This window comes from Microtus pennsylvanicus, chromosome 3, assembly GCF_037038515.1.
Source record: "Microtus pennsylvanicus isolate mMicPen1 chromosome 3, mMicPen1.hap1, whole genome shotgun sequence".
Classification (NCBI taxonomy): domain Eukaryota; kingdom Metazoa; phylum Chordata; class Mammalia; order Rodentia; family Cricetidae; genus Microtus; species Microtus pennsylvanicus.
Genome location: NC_134581.1, coordinates 113964696 through 113988658, shown reverse-complemented (window position 1 = coordinate 113988658; position 23963 = coordinate 113964696). Strand labels below are relative to the sequence as shown.

General features: G+C 38.9%; 2 pseudogenes; both read left to right on the top strand.

The window, feature by feature from the left end:
- Positions 1-889: 889 nt before the first annotated feature.
- Positions 890-2261, top strand: LOC142846878 (lysine-specific demethylase 2B pseudogene; annotated as a pseudogene).
- Positions 2262-16787: 14526 nt separating this feature from the next.
- Positions 16788-17403, top strand: LOC142846877 (large ribosomal subunit protein eL15-like; annotated as a pseudogene).
- The last annotated feature ends 6560 nt before the right edge of the window (positions 17404-23963 follow it).

Sequence of the window (23963 nt, the reverse complement as noted above, 5' to 3'; positions counted from 1 at the left end):
ATAGAAATAGAATTACTGAAGAAAATCCAAACTGAGGAAAATCTGGATTAAAAAATGAAGAACTTGAAGAAAAATCTCAAAGGTAAGCTTCGCCAACAGAAAATACTAGATGGAAAAGGAAATTGCAGGCATGGAAGAAAGTATAAAAGAAATGAATACCTCAGTCAAATAAAATGTTAAATCTAAAAAGATCCAGGAACAAAACATTCAGTATGTATGGGATACTATGAAAAATCAAATCTTAGAGTAATATTGTAGTAGAAGGAGAGGAAACATAAGTCAAAGGCACAGGAAGAATTTTCAACAAAATCACAGTAGAAAATTTCCTAAAAGTAAATAGTAAATACCCCTAAATTTCCCTAAATATTGAGGTACAAGAATCACAGAGGACACCAAATAGAATTGACCAGAAAAGAAATTCCCACTGACATGTCATAATCAAAACACTAAATGCACAGAATACAGGAAAATTATTAAAAGGTGCAAAGGAAAAAGACCAAATAAAATGAAGGCAGACACATTAGAATAACATCATAATTCTCAATGAATACTCTAAAAGACAAAAGGGACCATACAGATGTTCTACAAATTCTAACAGACCATAGATGTCAGCAATACTATTATACCTAGAAAAACTTTTAGTCAGGCTGGCAGTGGGGGCACACGTCTTTAACCCCAGCACTCTGGAGGCAGGCGGATCTCTGTGAGTTTGAGGCCAGCCTCGTCTACAAGAGCTAGTTCCAGGACATGCTCCAAAGCTAAAGAGAAACCCTGACTCAAAGAATCAAAATAAAAGAAAAAGAAAAAACTTTCAGTCACAACGGATGGAGAAAGAAAAGCATTCCATGATAAAACTAAATAAAAGCAATGTCTGGGCCCGCCATGAGCCATGGCCATGTCCGTGAGTGTCGAGGATGACGACTATGAATCTGAGCCCAGCCAGAAGTGGGCGGTGGGTCGACCTAAGGGCAAGTTGGGCCCAGCATCAGCGGTGAAGTTGGCTGCCAACCGAACAACAGGAGGATCTCGCAGGCGCCGGATGCGATGCCACAAGTGCGAGGCCTGCCTACGGAAGGAGTGTGGAGAGTGTTACTTTTGCAAGGATATGAAGAAGTTTGGAGGCTCCGGGCGCATGAAGCAGAGCTGCAGCAGGCGGCAGTGTATTGTGCCAGTGCTGCCCCACACTGCCGTGTGCCTTGTGTGTGGCAAGGCAGGGAAGGAGGACACAGTGGAGGAGGAGGAAGGCAAATTTAACCTCATGCTTATGGAGTGCTCTATCTGCAACGAGACCACCCACCCTGGATACCTTAAGGAATCAGAGGCTGTGGTCAAAGATGAGCTTCCCAGCTGCTGGGAGTGTCTGAAGTGTAACCATGCTGGCAAGACAGAGAAACAAAAGCGTGACCCTGGCTTTAAGTATGCCTCCAACCTGCAGAAGATGAACCGGGACAAGGAAGGGCAAGAGCCTGCCAAGCGGAGGAGGGAGTGTGAAGAGGCTCCCGACGCAGGTCAGATGAGCGTCCTAAGAAGGTGTCTGCAGATGGCATCCTACGCCCAAAGTCTGATGATGTGCACCTAAGGATGAAGTGGAAATATGAGAAGTCCCAAGAGCTGAGTGGACACAAGCGAGCCTGGATGCTTCAAGCGTCTCCTCTCACCTCACGTCGAAGCCACCTCTAGGCAGCAGTATCAGCCCTTGGTAGAGATCCAGTCTCACTTACTTCCAGCAGCACCTAAAACCTGGCAAAGAAGATAAGCTTTTCAGGAAAAAGTGACGGTCCTGGAAGAACGCTGAGGATCGGTTGGCACTGGTCAACAAATCCCTTCGGTGCTTCAAGCAGGAACCAGAGAATGATCTGCCTGAGGCACCTCCTAAAACCTGGGAGAGTGACCAATCATGTTTCAGCTCACCCACCATAGGGCCCAGCACTGAAGGGGCTAAAGGCCCAGAAGAAAAGAAAAAGATGAAGATGCTCCACCTCAGTTACTGTAACCATTCCATCAACCTGCTCACTGCAGTAGGCACTACCACCCGAGACTCTCTTACAGAGATCAATCTACCAGACTGCAATAAGGTGACTGACCAGTGCCTGTCCTTCTTCAAACGCTGTGGAAATATTTGTCATATTGACCTGAGGTACTGCAAGCAAATCACCAAGGAAGGCTGTGAGCAGTTCATAGCTGAAATATCTGTGAGTGTTCAATTTGGGCAAGTGGAAGAGAAACTTCTTCAAAAACTTAGTTCCAGGATAAGCATGTAAATATGGAGGGTTGGGGAAAAACAGGCAGGGAGGGAAAAAGACTACAGACACAAGTGGGCTTATATTTCCTTTGGAATTCGGAACAAAAGACCACAGGACACAGTTCTGTTTCACAAGTCTTGCCAAGGGAGAAGCCGTTCAACTAAACATTTGGGGATGAGTGAGCCAGATGTTTGCCTCTGCTCTTTCTGCACCATGACTGCATTGCTTTCTGGACCATTTCTAAAGCGGCCTTTAGAAGACATTCCAGCTGGAAAGGAAGATGAGCTTTGGAGAAATTCTCTTAGAAGCCAGAGCTTACTGCTTTTGTTGATAGCAGTTTTGGGGGCACCCTGTTCCTTGAAATGCCAAGGCTTCTGGTGTCAACATAAAGTGGACCACACACACCATCCACAGCCATCTTGACACGTTTTGTTTAGTTGGTTTTGTTACTTCTTACATTATGCAGAACTATTTTTGTATACATTGTTTAAAAATTATTTATGTAAGATTTGAATGCATACCAGTGTTTTTATTGTTTAGATTGCCACCTTTCCTTCAGGTAGGAAGAACTTAACTTGTACTTCATCAATATAAAGAGCCCATCTACAGATGTGCCCGGGTGTGACAGGGCTACGATCTTCCACTTTACAGCATGTTTAACTTTGTTGAGAGCCTACTTTGTATGTCTAGAAGTTACACAAGCATGTTGTGGATAAGTGTATAGTATAGGTAAAACACTTCCAAGTTTCAATGCAGAGTTTACCTTTTTTAAAAAATTTTACAATTCAGATTTTAGTCTTTACACTTTACAAGCACGAGCTCTTGTATTCTGTCTCTATAGGTCTAATTTATACCATGAATCACATAGAATAAACGTACCCATAACCTTCCTTTCCTTTGAGGTGAAGTTGGTAACCAGGTTATTTTCTAGTTGTCAATTCTGCATCTGTAAGTGCCATGGTTGTGTGGTGATGTTTCCTAGACTTTCCCTGATGCAGTTTTACCTTTGTTGGATTTGTATAATAATCAATTGTTTAAAAAAAGAAATGGAAGGAAAGGTAAACAAAAATTGGAAGGAATTAATAAATCCCTTAAAGTAAATCAAGAAAAAAAACATCAAGCAATTGAAAGAAAAGATTCATGACTTGAAAACTGAAAAAGATGCAAAAAAAAAAAGAAAAAAGAAAAAACACAAACCAAGGAAATCTGGAAGTGGAAAATTTGGAACAACAAAATACAAGAGATACAGGGCAGAATCTTGGTTCTCGAAGATACAATAGAGGAAATAGAGTCATTAGTCAAAGAAAATGCTAAATCCAATCAACGCTTAACACAAAATATCCAGAAAATTTGGGACACAATGAAAAGACCAAAGATAAGAATAATAGAAATTGAAGAAATTGACAAATTCCAGCTCAAAACCATAGAAGAAAATTTCATCAACCTAAAACAGGACATGCCTGTGAAAATACAAAAAGATTACAGAAGACCAAACAGATGGTACTTTTAAAACAGATGGTACCAAAAAGATAGTACTTTTACCACAGACAATCAAACATTAAACATACAGAATACAGAAAGAATGTTAAGAATTTTAAGGAAAAAGGCCAAGTAACATATAAAGGCAGAGCAGTCAGAATTACACCTGTCTCCCCAACAGAAAACAAATGAAAGCATAGGGTCCTGGTCAGGTGTTATGAAGACACTAAGAGACCACATGGATGCCAGCCCAGACTACTATTCCCAGCAAAGCTTTAACTCGCCATAAATAGAGAAAATAAGATAAATCCATTTAAAAGAAAACAGATTTACTCAATACCTATCCTCAAATCCAGACCTACAGAAAATAATAAAAGGAAAACTCCAACCCGCAGAAGTTAACTACATCCACAAAAACAGATGTAATAGATTATCCCACACCAGCGAATTCTAAAAAAGGAAAATACACAATACCACCACTAACAACAAAAAGAAAATTAATAGGAACTATCAATCATTGGTCATTAATATTCCTTAATATCAATGGACTAAATCTTCTTATAAAAAGACAGAGGTTAACATATATGACATGAAAACACAATCTATCCTTCTGCTGCATAAAAGAAACACACCTCAACTACAAAGATATACATTATCTCAGAGTAAAAGATTAGGAAAAGATTTTCCTATCAAATGGACCTCTGAAACAAGCTGGTGTAGTTATCCTTATATCTAACAAAATAGACTTCAAACTAAAATTAATCAAAAGAGATGAAGAAAGTCATTTCAAATTCATTACACAAAAAATCCCTTAAAATGAAATCTCAATTTTGAACACTGATGCTTCAAATACAAGGGCATCCTCATTTATAAAAGTAACGTTACTAAAACTTAAATCACACATCAAGTACCACATACTAATATTGGAAGACTTCAAAATAGCACTCTCACCACTGGACAGGTCTTCCAGAAAGAAACTTAACAGAGAAATAAAGGATCTAACAGATGTCATGACCCAAATGGGCTTAACAGACATCTATAGAACATTCCACCCAAACACAAAAGAATATACCATCTTCTCAGCACCTCAGGAATCCTTCTCCAAAACTGACCACATACTCAGCAACAAAGCAAATCTCAACACATAGAAAATCCCCTGTGTCTTATCAGACCATCATGGCTTAAAGTTAGAATTCAACAACACTAATTGCAAAAAACCAAAAACTCATGAAAACTAAACAATGTTCAATTGAACCACCACTGGGGCAAGGAAGAAAGAAAGAAAGAAAGACTTCCTAAAATTCAATGAAAATGACCGCAAAGCATACCCAAACTTATGAGACATAGTGAAAGCAGTGCTAAGGAAAAGGTTTGTAGCACTAAATGTTTACAAAGAGAATCTGGGAAATTCCCGGATTAGTGAATTAACTGAACACCTGAAAACAAGAAGCAAACTCACCCAGGGTGACATAGACAACATGAAATAATCAAACTGAGAGCTGACATCAATAACATAGAAACAATGAAAACAATACTAAGAATCAATGAGACAGAGCTGGTTCTTCGAGAAAGTCAACAAAATAAACTTTTATCCAAACTAAGTAAAAAAACAGAAAGAGAATATCCAAATTAACAAAATCAGAAATAAAAAAAAAATGAGACATAACATTAGACTCAGAGGAAACCAGAGAAAAATCAGGTCCTACTTCAGAAATCTATACTCTAAAATATTAGAATTCTTAAAGAAAATGGGCAATTTTCTGAATAAGTATCACATACCAAAATTAAACTCAGACCACATAAGCATATTAAATAGACCTATAACTGCTAAGGAAACAGAAATTGCCCTCAAAAGTCTCCTAACCAAACGATTCCAGGACCATATGGTTTCAACAAAGAATTCTAATAGATTTTCAAAAAAGAACTAATACTAATATTCCTCATATTGTTCCAAACAACAGAAACAGAAGGAATTTTGCCAACCTATTTTTCAGAGACTTCAGTTACCCAGATACCCAAACCACACAAAGACACAACTAAAAAAAGAGTATACAGACAAAACTCCCTCATGAACAGAGATAAAAAAAATACTCAATAAAATACTAGCAAACCAAATATAAGAACACATCAGAAAAATTATCTACCCTGATGAAGTAGGCTTCATTCCAGAGATGTAGATATGGTTCAATGTACAAAAACCCTTCAATGTTATCCATTATGGAAACAAAGTGAGAGAAAAAAAAACACAGGATCATCTCACTAAATGCTAAAAAAGTCTTTGACAAAATTCAACACTCCTTCATCATAAAGGTCTTGGAAACAGGAGGGATAGAAGGAGAATGCCTAAATGAAACAAAGAAAATATACAGATAGCCAAAAGCAAACATCAGACTAAATTGGGGGAAACTCAAAGCAACCCCATGGAAACAAGAAACAAGACAAAGCTGTTGAATCTCTTCATATGTAGTCAATACAGTACTTGAAGTTCTAGCTAGAGTAATAAGACAAAAACGAGAGATTAAGAGCTACAAACTGGAAAAAAAAAGTCAGGCTTTCACTCTTTGCTGAGGATTTGATATATATATAAAGTATCCCAAAGAATACCACCAGAGAACTCCTAAACCTGACAAAAATCTTCAGTAAAATAACAGGATACAAAATTAACTAAAAAAAAAAAATCAGTAGCCCTCCTTTATACAGATAATAAATGGACTGCAAAAGAAATCAGAGAAACATCACCCTTTACAATAGCCACAAATAACATAAAATATCTTGGGATATCTCCAAACAAACAAGTAAAAGACCTGTGTAACAAGAACTTTAAATCTTTTAGGAAAGAAATTGAAGTAGAAATTAGAAAATAGAAACATCTCTCATGCTCTTGGACAAATAGGATTAACATAGTAAAATGGCAATGTTACCAAAAATATTTTACACATCCAACATAATTACCATCAAAGTCACAACACAATTCTTCACAGACTATGAAATAACACTAATTAACATATCCAAAAATAGTATAGCCAAGACAATCCTGGAAAAAAAAAGAAAACACTGGAGACAACACAATCACTGACATCAAACTCTACTGTAGAGCTACAATAACAAAAACTGCCTGGAAATGGCATAAAAACAGACAGGAGGACCAATGGAATTGAATTGAAGATCAGGATATCAACACACAAGTATGAACAACTGATTTTTGACAAAGAAATTAAAATTTTTGAATAGAAAAGAAAAACTTCAACAAATTGTGCTGACACAGCTGGATATCAACACCCAGAAGAATGCAAATAGAAGAATGCAAATAGCTCCATATCTCTTCCCATGCACAAACCCAAATGGATCAAAGACCTCAACATAGAACCAACCATATTTTTGCATTCCCACCAACAATGGATGAGTGTACCCCTTACTCCACAACCTCTCCAGCAAAGGCTATCATTGGTGTTTCTGATTTTAGCCATTCTGACAGGTGTAAGATGGTATCTTAAAGTTGTCTTGATTTGCATTTCCCTGATCGCTAAGGAAGTTGAGCATGACCTTGTTTTTGTTTTTGTTTTTGTTTTGTTTTGTTTTTTAATTAGGGAATACCTCCAGGTTTATTTCTTTTTTTTCCTTGCTTGATAACTATTTTATTTCTATTTTTTTGCTGCTCTTTTTTATTATTTATTAATGATTTCTGCTTCCTCCCATTTCCCCCCCCTCCCCCATCAAGTCCCTCTCCCTCATCAGCCCAAAGAGCAATCGGGGTTCCCTGCCCTGTGGGAAGTCCAAGGACCGCCCACCTCCATCCAGGCCTAGTAAGGTGAGCATCCAAACTGCCTAGGCGCCCACAAAGCCAGTACATGCAGTAGGATCAAAAACCCATTGCCATTGTTCTTGAGTTCTCAGTGGTCCTGATTGTCTGCTATGTTCAGTGAGTCCGGTTTTATCCCATGATTTTTCAGACCTGGGCCATCTGGCCTTGGTGGTTCCCGATAGAACATCCCCGTTGTCTCAGTGTGTGGGTGCACCCCTCGCAGTCCTGAGTTCCTTGCTCGTGCTCTCTCTCCTTCTCCTCCTGATTTGGACCTTGAGATTTCCGTCAGGTGCTCCAATGTGTGTCTCTGTCTCTGTCTCCTTTCCTCGCCTGATGAAGGTTAATATTCAGGAGGATGCCTATATGTTTTTCTTTGGGTTCACCTTCTTATTTAGCTTATTTAAACAGATCATATTGACAGCTACTGAAATAGAAGCAGTCACAAAAGTTTTCTAACAATAACAACAAAAGTCCATGAACAAATGGAGTCAGCTCAAAATTTAATGAGGCTTTCAAAGAATTCATGCAATACTCATGAAATTAATCCACAAAATATAAACAGAAAGAACATTACTTGTTTCTTTCTATGAGTCCACAAAAATTGCCCTAATAGGAGAACAACAAAAATACCGAACAACAAAAACAACAAAAGAGAATTGTAGACGAATTTCCCTTATGAACACGTATGCAATAATTTTCAATAAAACACTTGAAAGCTGAATCCAAGAACACATAAAAAAGATCATCCACCATGATTAAGAAGGCTTCATCCCAGAGATGCAAGGATGGTTGTAACCCACCACGTAAACAGACTAAAAGAAAATATTCACATAATATTAGCCTTCTTTTTAGCCTTCTTCCCACAAATAAAGTTTTGAGTACCCCTAACCAACCAAGTGAAAGACTTGTATAATAAAAACCATAAGACATTAAATAAATAAATTAAAGATGAAAAGATGTCCCATGTTCACAATTCAGTAGCATTAAGTGAAAACGACCATTTTACTAAAAGCAATCTAATTAAAATTCCTGTCAAAATTCCAACATAGAACTTGAAAAAACAAGTTCCACCCTCATGTGAGCCTTAGTCATAATTCTATTGCAGTGAGTAGAAAACATTGAACAAGGCAATTATTACAAGAGAAAGGATTTTATTGTGGGGTTGCTCATAGATTCAGAGATTTAGCGCATTATCATCATGGTAAGAAGGATGGTAAGACTGCAGACACTAGAGCATGAGCTAAAAACTACTTACTGTAAGCAGAGAAAGAGAAATTCTGGGCTAGGCATAGACTTTTGAAATCCCAAGGTCCACATTTCCTTTAACAAGGCCATGCCTCTTTATCCTTCTAATGTTCCCAAATGACACCACTCTCTGGTGACTAAGAAGTCAAATATGAGTCTTTGGGGGATGTTGCTATTCAAGCAACTACATTCTAATCCTTGAATCCCATAGGTTTAAAACCATATCATATTGCAAAAATTCATTCAGTTCAACTTTAAAAATCCTTGTAATCTATGATAGTCTTAAAATTATTTAAAAATCCAAAGTTCAACATCTCTTCTGAATCTTATGGCAATCTCTTAACTGTAGTCTTCTATAAAATGGCACAGAATATATATATTAGCATTCCATAAAGTAGGGGAGGAAAAGAAACATAATGAAGAAATACTAAAACAATGTAAGTTCAAACCTCAGCAGGAAAAAACTCTAAATTCTAAATTTTACATCTATTTGATGTCAAGTGCTCTTCAGGTTTTCAAAACTTCTTTCAGCTTTGGTGGTTAGAGTGTACTTCTTTCTCTTGGGCTGGTTTCACACACAGTCTGTTGTTTTCCTGGGTAGGTATCTCATTTTTTTGGCATCTCCAATATCTTGGAGTCTCCAATAGAAACAAGATTTCACCTTCACAGCTTCACACAGCTTCTCTGGGACTTCTCACAGGGACACTTCTGACACATGCCTGGCCTTGGTGGATTTCCTAAGCCAAGGACGGAGATTCTACAACCCTTTTACTGTATTTTTTTACTATAAAGCCAGAACCAAGTTGCTGAATCTTCCAAATTCTTCTGCCTATTAGGCATAGAACTTGCATCCCTCCTTGAATTACATTTGCATCAGCTTTCTGTTGAAGCTGGCTAAGGTTTTCTTTATTTCCTTCCTACAAATTGAAAGCTTAGCTGGTTGGGTCTTGCCCTAATGTCATCACTCCTTTTATTTCATTTATCACCAGGGTTCTCTTTAAATTTTTATCTCCTTGAGCACTGAACTTCCTAGTGCTCCTTTAGTCCTCAAACTGTACGTTTTCTATTTTCTCATTGCTCCGCTTGCTCCTTTTCATTATAAATCTTCCAATGCCATTAATCTAAAACTCCTCTCTTTAATCTTAAACACATTTTCAGGACAGGGAAAAAGAGCAGTCACATTCTTTGCCAAATATCACAAGAATGGTCTGTAGGCCACTTAGTAATATCCTTCCCTTCTGAGACATTTTGAGCCAGGCCATCATATTTTATACTGATCACAGCATCACACCTTCAAAGCTCCTACTAATAAGGCCAATTCGGCACTGTTTAAAGAACTTAACTGCTTTTCTAACCAAAGTTCCAAAGTCTACATTCTACCAAAATTCAGCATGGTCAGGCCTATCAGAGCAATACCTTAGTCCCAGTAACAATTTATGTTAGCCATTGTTCTACTGTTGTAAGGAGATACCAAGAGCAAGCAAATTTTATAAGAGAAAGCCATTTACTTGGGAGCATACTTACAGTTTCAGAGGATTAGTTCAGTATTATCATGGCAGGAAACAGTGGCGTGCAGGCAGAGGCTGAAGCAGTAGCTGAGAACTACATCCTGGAATACAGGTAGATAGAGATAAACTCTTGTCTTGACATGGAATTTTGAGATCCATCCCCAATGGCACACTTCCTCCAACAAGGTCACATCTTATAGTCTGTATAATGCTTCCAAATAGTGCCACTCCCAGTAGAACATCAGCATTGTCTCAGTGTGTGGGTGCACCCCTTGCGGTCCTGAGTTCCTTGCTCATGCTCTCTCTCCTTCTCCTCCTGATTTGGACCTTGAGATTTCAGTCCGGTGCTCCAATGTGGGTCTCTGTCTCTGTCTCCTTTCATCACCTGATGAAGGTTAATATTCAGGAGGATGCCTATATGTTTTTCTTTGGGTTCTCCTTATTTAGCTTCTCTAGTATCACTAATTATAGGCTCAATGTCCTTGGTTTATGGCTAGAAACCAAATATGAGTGAGTACATCCCATATTGCTCTTTTTGGGTCTGGCTTACCTCACTCAGGATAGTGTTTTCTATTTCCATCCATTTGCATGCAAAATTCAAGAAGTCCTTGTTTTTTATTGCTGAGTAGTACTCTAATATGTATATATTCCATACTTTCTTCATCCATTCTTCCATTGAAGGGCATCTAGGTTGTTTCCAGGTTCTGGCTATCACAAACAATGCTGCTATGAACAACGTAGAGCATATACTTTTGTTGTATGATAGGGCCTCTCTTGGGTATATTCCCAAGAGTGGTATTGCTGGATCCATGGGTAGGTTGATCCCGAATTTCCTGAGAAACCGAAACACTGCTTTCCAAAGTGGTTGCACAATTTTGCATTCCCACCAGCAATGGATGAGTGTACCCCTTTCTCCACAACCTCTCCAGCAAAGGCTATCATTGGTGTTTTTGATTTTAGCTATTCTGACAGGTGTAAGATGGTATCTTAAAGTTGTCTTGATTTGCATTTCCCTGATCGCTAAGGAAGTTGAGCATGACCTTAAGTGTCTTTTGGCCATTTGAAGTCTGGAAAAGCCTGGGATAAAACCGGACTCTCTGAACATAGCGGACAATGAGGACTAATGAGAACTCAAGAACAATGGCAATGGGTTTCTGATCCTACTGCACGCACTGGCTTTGTGGGAGCCTAGGCAGTTTGGATGCTCAACTTACTAGACCTGGATGGAGGTGGGGGTTCCTTGGACCTCCCACAGGACAGGGAACCCTGATTGCTTTTCGGGCTGGGGGGGGACTTAATTGGGGGAGGGGGAGGGAAATGGGAGGCGGTGGGCGGGGAAGAGACAGAAATCTTTAATAAATAAATAAATTTATAAGAATGAAAAAAACAAAAACAAAAAACAAACAAAAAAAAAACAAATAGTGCCACTCTCCAGTGACTAAGCATTAAAATACATGAGCTTTGGGAGTATGCATTCTTATTTAAACTACCAAAATGCTGAAACACACACACAATCAGGATACCTAAATCAATCAATCCTGAATAATAAAAGAACTGCTGGAGGTATAACCATCCCCAATATTAATTATTCTACAGATCTATAAGAATTAAAAAAAACATTGTATTGGACATAAAAAGAGACATATTGATCAATAGAATCAAGTTGAAGACCCACATATAAACCTACAAATATACAGAGAGAAGTCAGAAATAGACACAGAAAAAAAAGACAGCATTTTCAAAATATGATATTTGTCAAACTGGATGGCTGCATGTGTAAAATGCAAATAGATCCATACTTATCACCCTGAACAAAACAACTGCAGAGAGATCAAAGACCTCAACATAAAACCAGAGAGAGTAAATCTGATGGAAAGGAGAGTGGGGAACAGTCTTGAACTCATTTCAAGTTCTGAGCAGAACACTGATAGCACAAGCACTAAGAACAACAATTAGTAAATAGAAAAGCTTCAATAAAGCAAAGGACAAAACCATTCAGATAAAATGGCATTATACAAAATGGGAAAGGATTTTACCAACTATACATTAGAAGGCTAATATCTAAAATACATAAAAAATATTTTAAGAACCTAGATATCAAGAAAGCAACCCAATTTAAAAATAGAGTACAGATATAAACAGACAGTTCTCAAGAGAAGAAACACAAAGAGTTGAGAGGAACGTAAAGAACTGTTCAATGTCGTTAATCATCAGGGAAACGCAAATCAAAACTACTTTGATATTTCATCTTATACCTGTCAGAATGGATAAAATCAATAAAATAAATGACAGTTCATGCTGTCAAGAATGTTGCTGAATACAAACTAGTACAACCACTGTAGAAAAAGCTGTGGCAGTTCCTCAGGAAGATAAAAATATATCTACAAAAAGATCCATGTATATCACTCTTGGGCATATACCCAAAGGACTCTACATCTTACTACAGAAACACTTGGTCAACTGTGTTCATTGTTGCTGTATTTATCATAAGCATAAATTGGAAACAACCTAGATGTCCATCAAAGATAAAGAAAATGTGTACATTTATACAGTAGAAAATTACTCAGCTGTTAAAAGAACAAAATCATAAATTTCACAAGTATATGGGTGACACTAGAAAAAATCTAAAAAGGTAACCTAGCTCCAAAACAACAAATACAGGTTATATTTGCTTATATGTGGAAGTTATCTGCTGTTATATTTGGGGCTTCTACTACTGTGGAGGGACATCATGGCCACAATAGCTCTTAAAACATTTAATAATGATGGCTTATATTTTCAGAGGTTTTGTTCATTGTCACCACGGTGCAATATGGTAGTATGCAGGCAGACATGTACTGGAAAAAGATCTGAGAATGAGCTACATCTTGACCTGCAGGTAAGTGGAAGTGGTCGGAATGTCACACTGAGCAAAGCTTTAACAAAGAAGACTTCAGAGTGTATTCTCACAGTGACATGCTTCCTCCAGAAAGACCACATGTATTCCAACAAAGCTACACCTCCTAATAATGCCAATCTCTATAAACTTGTGGGGGCAAATTACATTCAAATTACTACATTCCACTGCTTGTCCCATAAGCTTGTAACAATATCATATTGCAAGATGCCTTTAGTTCAACTCAGTCCCATATGTTTTTACAGTCTCAACAATGTTTAAAAGTCTCTCCTGAGATTCATACAATCTCTTAGTTATAATCTCCTACAAAATCAAAGTTAAAAATTCTATCATATACTTCCAACATATAAAGGCATGGGATATACATTAACCATTCAAAAATGTAGGGAAGGGAGCATAGTGAAGAACTACTGGAACAAAGCAAGACCAAAAACCAGATGGGCAAACTCCAAACTTTGCAGCTCCATGTCTTATATCAAAACATTCTTCAGATCTCCAACTCCTTTTACCTTTGTTGAATGCATCATGCTTCTTCCTCTCAGGCTAGTTCCACTCCTTGTTAGCAGTTTTCCTGGGAAGGGATCCCATGATACTGGCATCTCTAATATCTTGGGTTCTCCTAGGAAATCCAGGCTTCAACTTCACAGCGTAACACTTTGCCTCCCTAGGTCTCCATTTAGGGACACCCTAACACATGGATGGCCTCAGGGGCTTTATTTATGCATGGAGGCAAATTCCATAACCCCCTTTTTCTTTCCTTAAAGCCAGAACCACCACATGGTCAAAACTGCCAAATTCTTCTGCTTACTGAGATTGGAACATGACCCCTTGTTCAATTACATCTTCACCAACTTTCTGTTTCTGATGGCTTTCTTCAATGCCTAAGTTTAGCTGTAGACCAGATGAACTGCAAACTCAGAATCTACCAGTCTCTGCCTTCCTAGTGCTGGGATCAAAGAGATGTGCTATCACACCTGGATCTAAGCATTTTTTCAAATTCCTTTTCACAAGTTGGAAACCCAGCTGGGTGGAATCTCACCCTGAAGTCACTACTCACTTTAAGTCTTAATATGTTTATCTCTTTGACCACAGGACTTATTACCAGTCTACTTCCTGGTCCTTCTTTCTCCTCAAATTGTACATTTTGTATTTTTCTATTATAAGCTTGCTCCTTTTCTAATAACCATATGTCAGAGCCTATACTAAGCCAATTACATTCAAACTGCCAAGTCTTGGATCGTCACAGCATAATTATATAAGCACAGTGGTTGGGTATAGAGTAAATGACTGAGGGGGATGGAAGAATATCTCTAAGAAGAGGAAGCAGACAGTGTTATTATGAATGAATGTGGGGGCTGGCCTGGAAAAAGAGGATGCTATAGGGAGGAAAGGGGAAGAGGAGTGTAAAGGAGAAATATAGAAGAGAATGACAGCTGAAACTAAGTGCCATTTGAGGGATTGTATAAATCTAATAAAGTATAAGCTTCTTAAAATATATACATATATGAAATAAGTCTAAATTGTAATCACCAAATAACAGGGAAGATAAAGTCCCAACTAGCCATCTCACATCACAAAGTCAAACCCCCAGTAGCAGTAATGCATTATATCTAAGATTTTGGCCAAAGTATACCCATGGAAACTCTCAAACAACACAATCTATTACCAAAGCCATTGGGTACTCTCCACTAAGTGATGATAATATCTACTGAAGACAACATTCACTGAACATGGAGAAGCCCAGCAGGTTCCTACTTAGAGCCTTCAGCATTACTAACTAGTGTTTGTGATACTAGAAGTCATTTAGCACACTATATATGGAGAAAAGTAAACAACAACCCAGATATAAACCCTGCAATACACAATGGTGACTGGCCTGGTAATATGTAGGTACAATATTAGCACAAGGGTTGATATAGTAACCAACCACTGTCTGACTAGTATGAGGCCCCTTTCATAATATGAAACCCATACCTGACATTGTCCAAGTGGCCAAAAAAATATCTACTCCTAATCCAGAAACTATTTCCAAGTTATAATCACTCTCAAAGAAAAACTTCTCTTCAATGGAGTCTCACTGGATATACAAGCTAAACATAAGGGCAGGCACTGTGCCCAGCAGTAGGTAGACAAAACAAAATGAATTTCAATGGCATTTTTGAAGTTAGTTCGTCTCACAATGCTTTGCCTGGATCTTATTATTTGTTTAAATTTGCAGGTCTTTCACTTGTATATTATAGTTTCTGATTTTGTTTTTATTGGTTTTCTATGTGTGTTTCTTTATGACTGTTGTGCTTTTGGTGGTAGGGGGTATTTTTGTTTATTTGTTTGTCCTATTCTAATTTCTTTTTAATGTATCTTATTTTATTTTTTAGATGCCAGTTTGTATTACAATAAGATAGAGAAAGAAAAGGTGTGGATTTAGGTGGGTGGGACATTGGGGAAGATATGAGAGGAGCTGGAGAGGAGAAACCATAATCAGAATATATTGTATGAATAAAATCTACTTTCAATTAAAAAGAAAGGAAAAAATGTGGAACATATATATACAGTGAAATTTTATTTGCCCACAAAGAAATTTAATTTTCAGAAATTGAACACAATGGGAAAATATTATATTAAGTGAGGTAACCTGGCTTAGAAGACAATATTCTTCCTCACATGCAGATTCTAGCCTATGACTGCAACATATGTTTACACAAGTGGAATGAGTGAATAAAGACTTGGATGCTGGGGTCAATAGGACTACATAAAAACAACCTTTAAAAAAAGAGATGAGGAAGACAGTAGAACACCATGAAAGGGGTAATAGGGTGTCTGGTACAGTGCTGAAGAGGAGACAAAGAGAGGAAAGGGGAAATGTACCAAAATGAAACATATAAAGAAACTCCATATGTTAACAACACTGTTTAAACAAATTTGGAAAACAATTTTGAGTGTCAATAAAGAAAGCAGAAAATCATCCAAACTGAATAATCAAACTCATTGTCCTTTTATCTGCTGATCTCATTTGGAGTAGGTACACTTACCAAAAGACTAATGTGTCCACAGCACAAGGTTAGACTATATCAGTAAAACCACAGTAGTCATTTTTCCAGTGAGCTTGCAGACTGCACAGTACACAATATCTGTAAATAACACACATTTGGAATAATATTGATGAGATTTGAGAAGAAAATTGCTAACCTTAAATGGGAGATTGGATTTTAACATGGGCTAATGAGGGACAGTAATTCCAGGTATATAGATACAGGAACAAAAACTAAGCAGTGCACAGGAACTTGGACAAGATAGGAAAATACTGTTGATTTAGCAGGACACTGGAGGGCACTAGGAGGAAACACATTAAACGGAAGTGGGGAAAACACAAGCAAAACCTTAATATCAATTAGGTTTTATTTGGAAGACAGTGATGAAACTCTGCGGTTATTTAATCAAGGGAATAATGCAATCAAAGACGTACACTGCACAATATTCCTAAGATGTTATGGTAAAGAACAAGTACTGGAGAATAGTCAACAGAAACCTCTAAGTCTTCTGGTATAGTTCAAAGAAGACTAAGAAACAAAATTAGGCTTTTTTTTCCTCCAGTGGCTGCCATCAGGTGAAGCAAGATGGATGAATCCAAACACATCCAGGAGCCATGGAAGAAGAAGCAGTCCGAGGTGACATGCTTTCCTCTGAGGATCCACTGCCGGCAGTATCTCCACCTCTCTGCTGCACCCAACCCATCCTAATAACGCATGAAACTGGGGTACAAGGCCAAGCAAGGTTATGTCATATACGGAATTCGTGTCCTCTGTGGTGGCTACAAGTGCCCAGTTCCTAAGGGTGTGACTTACGGCAAGCCTGTTCATCATGGTAGTAATCAGCTAATGTTTGCCTGAAGCCTTCAGTCTGTTGATAAGGAGAGAGAAGAATGCCATTGTGGGGCTTTGAGAGTTCTGAATTCTTACTGTATTGGTGAAGATTCCAAATACAGATTCTTGAAGGTTATCCTTATTGATTCATTCAGTAAAGTCATCTGAAGGAATCCTGGAACCCAGTGGATCACCACACCAATTCACAAATACAGGTGTATGGGCTAACATCTACTGCCCACAAGAGCCGTAGTTTGGAAAGGGGCACAAGTTCCACCACACTATTGATGCTCAGGAGAAAGCACGTTGCTCTCCAACTCCACTGTTACCACTAATACACATAATGTTTGTAAAATTTCATGCCCGGTAAACAATTAAGACTCATCAAAAAAAATCAGAAGAGAGGCTGAAGTGTGTTATGATACATAGAGAACTGTAAAGGCCTAGCATCTGTGATATAGAGGAACTCACTACAGGCAAAGGATCACTAAGAACAATGAAAATAAAAGCAAAAGGATAGCTCCCAAATACAAGTTTCACACGTGTTTCGGGCACTGGCAAGGTGGGTGAGAAGTTAAAGATACATTCTAGAATGTCCAGTTTCAAATAGTTTTATTTGTTAAAATTCAGGATGTAAATGAAACCTATGATGTTAAAGACAAAACAGACCATTAAAAGTTGGAGAATGTGCAAACAGAAAATAATTATTTTGTTGAAGGAGCTGTGGGCCGTGTTCCTGCCACCTGGCTCCTGACCCCCAGCTAGCTTGTACCCCGAAATAATTACATGGAAACTGTATTCTTTTGAACACTGCCTGGCCCATTAGTTCCAGCCTCTTATTGGCTAGCTCTTACATATTGATCTAACCCATTTCTAATAATCTGTGTAGCCCACGAGGTGGCTTACCAGGGAAGATCTTAACCTGCGGCTGTCTGGAGTGGTAGAATCATGGCAACTGACTGACTCGGCTTCTTTATCCCAACATTCTGTTCTGTTTACTCCGCCTGCCTAATTTTCTGTCCTATCAGGCTAAGCAGTTTTCTTTATTAGTTAACCAATGAAAGCAACAGATAAGATACAAGACCCACCTCCATCATTATTTTAAACACTAGCATAAGTATATATGTGTCACAGGCCATGAGAAGCAGGTGGCAACTAGTGTTCAATTGTCAACCCACCAGAGGCATGGTTATCTGATGTTTGTTTCACTTAGCAGTCCCCATAATCAAATATCTATATCTCTACAGTAAAAAAAAAAATCAAAGAAAACACAATATTATACATAATCCAGACTGTGTATTTTTTGTTTTTACATGGTTTATTTGTTTTTATTATACTTCCTGTCTATTCAAAGACTTTGTTTTATTTTTAAAACTATTTATTTCTTCTCATAACTGTCTGTACTCTTTTTCCCTCTCTCCCAAGCCTATGTGCATTTTGTAAACACACTGTGTCTCAGTAGCTGTTTTACTCTCTGATATTTAGGCAAGCTTTATTTATTAAAATACAGACTTAATTCCACTACACACAGGCACATCTCTACAACAGAAGTTACCTCTGTGCTGCTATCTTCCATTTGGCATGACAAACAGTTAGGAAAGGAGTACTACATATTGATCACATTTGGGACTTTCAAAGATAAAGAAACATTCAAGCTCAGAGAATTGCTTTTGTTTTACATGTGTATATAAACTGGAAACTTAACAGAAAAGAGGAGAGAACAGCAGAAGAAAAAAAGCAAAAAAACTGATGCAGAAAACTGCATTGTTGAGAATTCATTTTCACCCTCAGATCATTCTAAGTTTTGTGCTTGTTGTGAGTCTTCTTCTGACCTGTGATGGAACACTGAGGCTGGAACTCAGAAATCCCCATTACATATGGAAATTATTGGCTACATAAGATTATAAATGAATCTTTTATAGAAAGAAGAAAGTAATCAAATCAGACATTCTGTCCCTTATATGTACTTCCTTCTTGGGGTTACAGAATAACAGTCCACCAACAAATCTCTGTGATCTCTTATAAGGGTACAGGATTATGTTTCGATTTTCAAGACAGGATATCTCTGTGATGCCCTGATGTCCTGGAACTCAAACTGTAAACCAACCTGACCTTGAACTCAGAGATCCAGCTGCCTCTGCCTCCCAGTGCTAGGAATAAAGGCCTCTACCACTATGTCTGGCTGTGCACAGGATTTTTAAAGACATCAATTTCAGTATAATTTGGAAGAGATTGTGATTAAAAATTTCCACCTCCTCCCCGCCTTCCTTTTACCTCCCCTTCCCCCAACTCTCCACTCCCCACTTCCCTCCCCCTCCCTCTCCAGTCTGAAGAAGAGCAGTCAGGGTTCCTTGCCATGTGGGAAGTCCAAGGTCCTCCTTCCTCCATCCAGGTCTAGGAAGGTGAACATCCAAACAGGCTAAGCTCCCACAAAGCAAGTGCATGCAGTAGGATCAAAACCCAGTCCCATCGTCCTTGGCTTCTCATCAGCCCTCATTGTCAGCCATGTTCAGAGAGTCCGGTTTTATCCCATGCTTTTTCAGTCCCAGTCCAGCTGGCCTTGGTAAGCTCCAAATAGATCAGCCCCACTGTCTCAGTGGGTGGGTGCACCCCTCTCCAGTCCTGACTTCCTTGCTCATGTTCTCCCTCCTTCTGCTCCTCATTTGGACCTTGGGAGCTCAGTCCAGTGCTCCAACGTGGGTCTCTGTCTCTATCTCCATCCAGCACCAGATGAAGGTTCTATGGTGATATGCAATATGCAAGATATTCATCACTATGGCTATAAGATAGGGCCATTTCAGGTTCCCTCTCCTCAGCTGCCCAAAGAACTAGCTGGGAACATCTCCCTGGAAACCTGGGAGCCCCTCTAGAGTGAAGTCTCTTGCCAAACCTAAGATGGCTCCCTTAATTAGAATATATACTTCCGTGCTCCCATATCCACCCTTCCTTTATCCCAACCATCCCATTCCCCAAGCTCCCCCCATCCTCCCCTTCTCACTTTTCTCTCCCCATTTCCCCTTACCCCCATCCCATCCCAAATTCCCAATTTTTGCCCGGCAATCTTGTCTACTTCCAATATCCAGGAGGATAACTATATGTTTTTCTCTGGGTTCACCTTTTAATTTGGCTTCTCAAATCAGTGTGGTGGTTTCTCAAGAAATTCGGGATCAACCTACCCCAGGACCCAACAATACCAGAGTATATACCCAAGAGATGCCCTATCATTATACAAAAGCATTTGTTCAACTATGTTCATAGCAGCATTATTTGTAATAGCCAGAACCTGAAAACAACCTAAATGCCCTTCAATGGAAGAATGGATGAAGAAAATGTGGAATTGATGTGGGAGTGTCATATATCAATCTGTTGATTTCATTGGTTAAGCAATAAAGAAACTGCTTGGCCCTCATAGGTTAAAACATAGGTGGGTGGAGTAAACAGAGCAGAATGCTGGGAGAAAGAAGCTGAATCAGTGAGTGGCCATGATTCTCCCACTCCAGGCAGATGCAGGTTAAGATCATTCCTGGTAAGCCAGCTCGTGGGCTACGCAGATTATAAGAAATGGGCTAGTCCAGGTGCGAGAATTAGCCGAGAAAAGGCTAGATATAATGGGCCAAGCGGTGTTTAAAAGAATACAGTTTCTGTGTAATTATTTTGGTGATGGAGGAAGGTCATTGGTTAAATAAAAAGAAACTGCTTGGTCCTCATTGGTTAGAAGATAGGTGGGAGGCGTAAACAGAACAGAATGCTGGGGGGAAGAGGAAGTGAGCTCAGACTCGACAGCTCTCCTCTCCGGAGCAGACGCCTCAGAGAGACACCATGCTCCCCACTCCAGGGAAGATGCACGCTATGAAGCTCTGACCCAGGATGGACTTAGGCTAGAATCTTCCCGGTAAGACCGGTGCTATACACATGATAAGAAATGGGCTAGTCCAGGTGCGAGAGTTAGCCTAGAAGAGGCTAGGTAGAAATGAGCCAAGCAGTGTTTAAATGAATACAGTTTGTGTGTTGTTATTTTGGGGCAAAAGCTAGCCGGGCAGGCGGCTGGGGTGTTGGGGATGAAGCCCCGCCGCTCATATTACTACAAAAAGCACCCAACATGATGGACTAAACCCACTTAAAAAACCTGAGAAGGCTTAAAAATAAGGGAGAGAGCATTTAACACAGATTTTTGCTGTTTGTTGGTGGCGTGCTGTAGAGAGATTTCCTGATTTGGCAACAGCAGCATAAAAAACGCTGTGTCATTTTAAAGCACAGCTTCTTGGGGCTGTGCTGCCAGTGCAAACTCTGGCTTTATGTTTGTGTTCCCCCTTGGGATCGGAGGGAGAGTGCTCTGAGACCGTGCGATGACTCAGAGCTCCCCACCTGCTCCTGGGCAGAAGGCAGAATCAGGCTTAGGCAGGCAGAAAAGCATGGCAGATTCCTGCTGCCATACAGAGACGTGTTTTCAGACTGCGCAGTGCTCTGTGTGTTAGATTTGGATGTAACTTGGATGAAAAGAATTTCTGTGCTGCATGCTCAGTCTCATGATTAAAGTGCTGAGTGCCACTCCTACCTGGTGGCCTCAGAGCTAGCACAAAATGGTACGTCCTCCATTTTGAAATTTTCCTGACTCAGCAGCAGGAACAAACCTGTGTTGTTTTAAAATGACGGCTTTCTGGGCCATCCTGCCAGGGCAAACTCTGACTGTTTGAGGCAGGAGGGCCGGCTACAGAGAGAGGACTTGAGTGTTGTCTGTTGTAGCTCGCTGGCTGGCAGGGACCTTGAAACACCATAGAGTTGTGGCTATGAACATGGCTACAGCCAGTACCTCAGCCATGAGGCTGGAAAGCTAAGGAATGGGCTACATCTAGCCGGCAAAGCCACGCCTTTAGTCCTACTGAGATTGCTTGGTAAATTAAAGACTCATGTGGTCAGAAAAAGAGAGAGAGATACAGTAAAAAGAGAGATTCAAACACAAAGAAAAATTTTAAATGATTTACAGCGTGTTAAAAATATATGCAGACTAAAAGTTGAAGTTCTTAAAGTAAAAAACAAAACAAAAAAAAAGCAAGAGAGTTGTTGTGTGTGGTAGTACACACCTTTAATCCCAACACTTAGGAGGCAGAGGAAGATAGACCTCTGTGACTTCAAGATGTGGTAGTACACGCCTTTAATCCCAGTGCCTAAAAGGCAGAGACAAACAGAACTCTGTGAGTTCAAGGTGTAGTAGCAAACACCTTTAATCCCAATGCCTGGGAGGCAGAGACAGGCGGATCTCTGAGAGTTCAAAGACAGCCTGGTCTACAGGGTTATTCCAGGTCAAAGATATATGCTCAAAAAGCAAAAAATTAACCTAGGAATGTCACAGCTTAGATTCATAAGCGCCTAGTGATTTAAAGGAGCAAATCAAAAGTGCTCCTGGATAATAAAAATTTGCAGATTCACAATAGGACAGATTCAGACCACTAAATGAGTCACACTGTTGGATGAATGTATGTAGGCTTGGGAGAGAGAAGAAAAAGAATATAGAGAATAAAGTTAATGGTTTTAAAATAAGGTAAAGTCTTTAAAGAGACAGAATAAAGTAAAGTGATAGAGTAAAAATAAGCCACGTAAAAATGGAAAATTCACAGAGAGTCTGGACTATGTACATTGTGTTTTCTTTAAAATTTTTGACTGTGAAGGAGCTAAGTACAGAGAAACATTTCATTATATGGGCTGCCAAGTGGAACCAGAACGGATATCATGAGGGTATGATTTCAGAATTTGGGTCTAAGGATATGATACTTTGGAAAAGAGATTCTTCTTTTGTTTTCACAGAGGACCAGACCCTGTGGATTGCATCTATCCCGATTTGGTATGATGGACCACACCCTCCTGAAGGGTTGTTGTGAACATCTTCAGAAAATTGCTTCGCTCAACTGCCAACTGAGATGAAACTAGCACACAGGTTATACCATGAAAGACCTAATTAACGACGCCCCCATTCAGCAGGAAGCAGTTTGGAGAGAAAAAACTGCGCCCATGTTCTTAAAATATTGTTTATAAATGTTCTTTTACATTTAAAGGGGGATATGATATAGATATGAATAATTTGTATTAGTAAAAATTTTGCTTTATTGATAGAGATTTAAGGTCAATTTTGTTATATGTATATGCATATTTCTGATATTGATTAAGGTATTGTGATTGTGTAGTTCATTTAAATATGTAATGTATAATTAGAAATATAGATTGTTAATAGATAATCATAATAGTCAAGTTTGTAGTCATGTTAAGATTTTCTAGATGTGCATAGATATATTTTAGATAGGCATTCTTCATATTTTCAAAGATTATAGAATATGGCATTTTAAAAGTTTTAATAACTTAGGATTTTTCATGACAATGAGACACTCTGCTCCTGGCAGCACCAATCTACTTCAGGAAGAAGATGGGCATCGAAGAGGATCTTTATGGAGTTTGATAGCCATTTGGGCAAAAAACTGCTCTTGCCTGGACTATTGCATAAACTGGACACAGAGAACCCGCAGAGAGAGGACTACTGAACTTGCCTAAAGGTGAGATGATCTTTTGGGGTTCTTGATTCATGAAAGAGTCTGCGAGACATTCTGCAGGACACAACAGATAGTGACTGAACTGACTTTGAATTTTCCTGCTTTATGGAAATGTCTGCTGGATACCATGGGCCTGAAGGCTGAAGAAGGATGCCCCAAAGGTACAGAGAAACTTTGGGTGACTGTCCAGGCAGTGAGATGTCTCTGTCATTTCTAGAGTTTTAAAAGTTGCTTTTTTCTTGTTTGCTTAGGTAGTATTGTATCTTTCTGGAGTCTTTGATGGACTTAAGAATGGTTAGTTATAGTTATAGTTTTCCTTAATTATGATAAAGATTATTGTAACTTTTACTTGATAACTGTTTTGTTATATGTAATTTTGCTATGTTTAAGT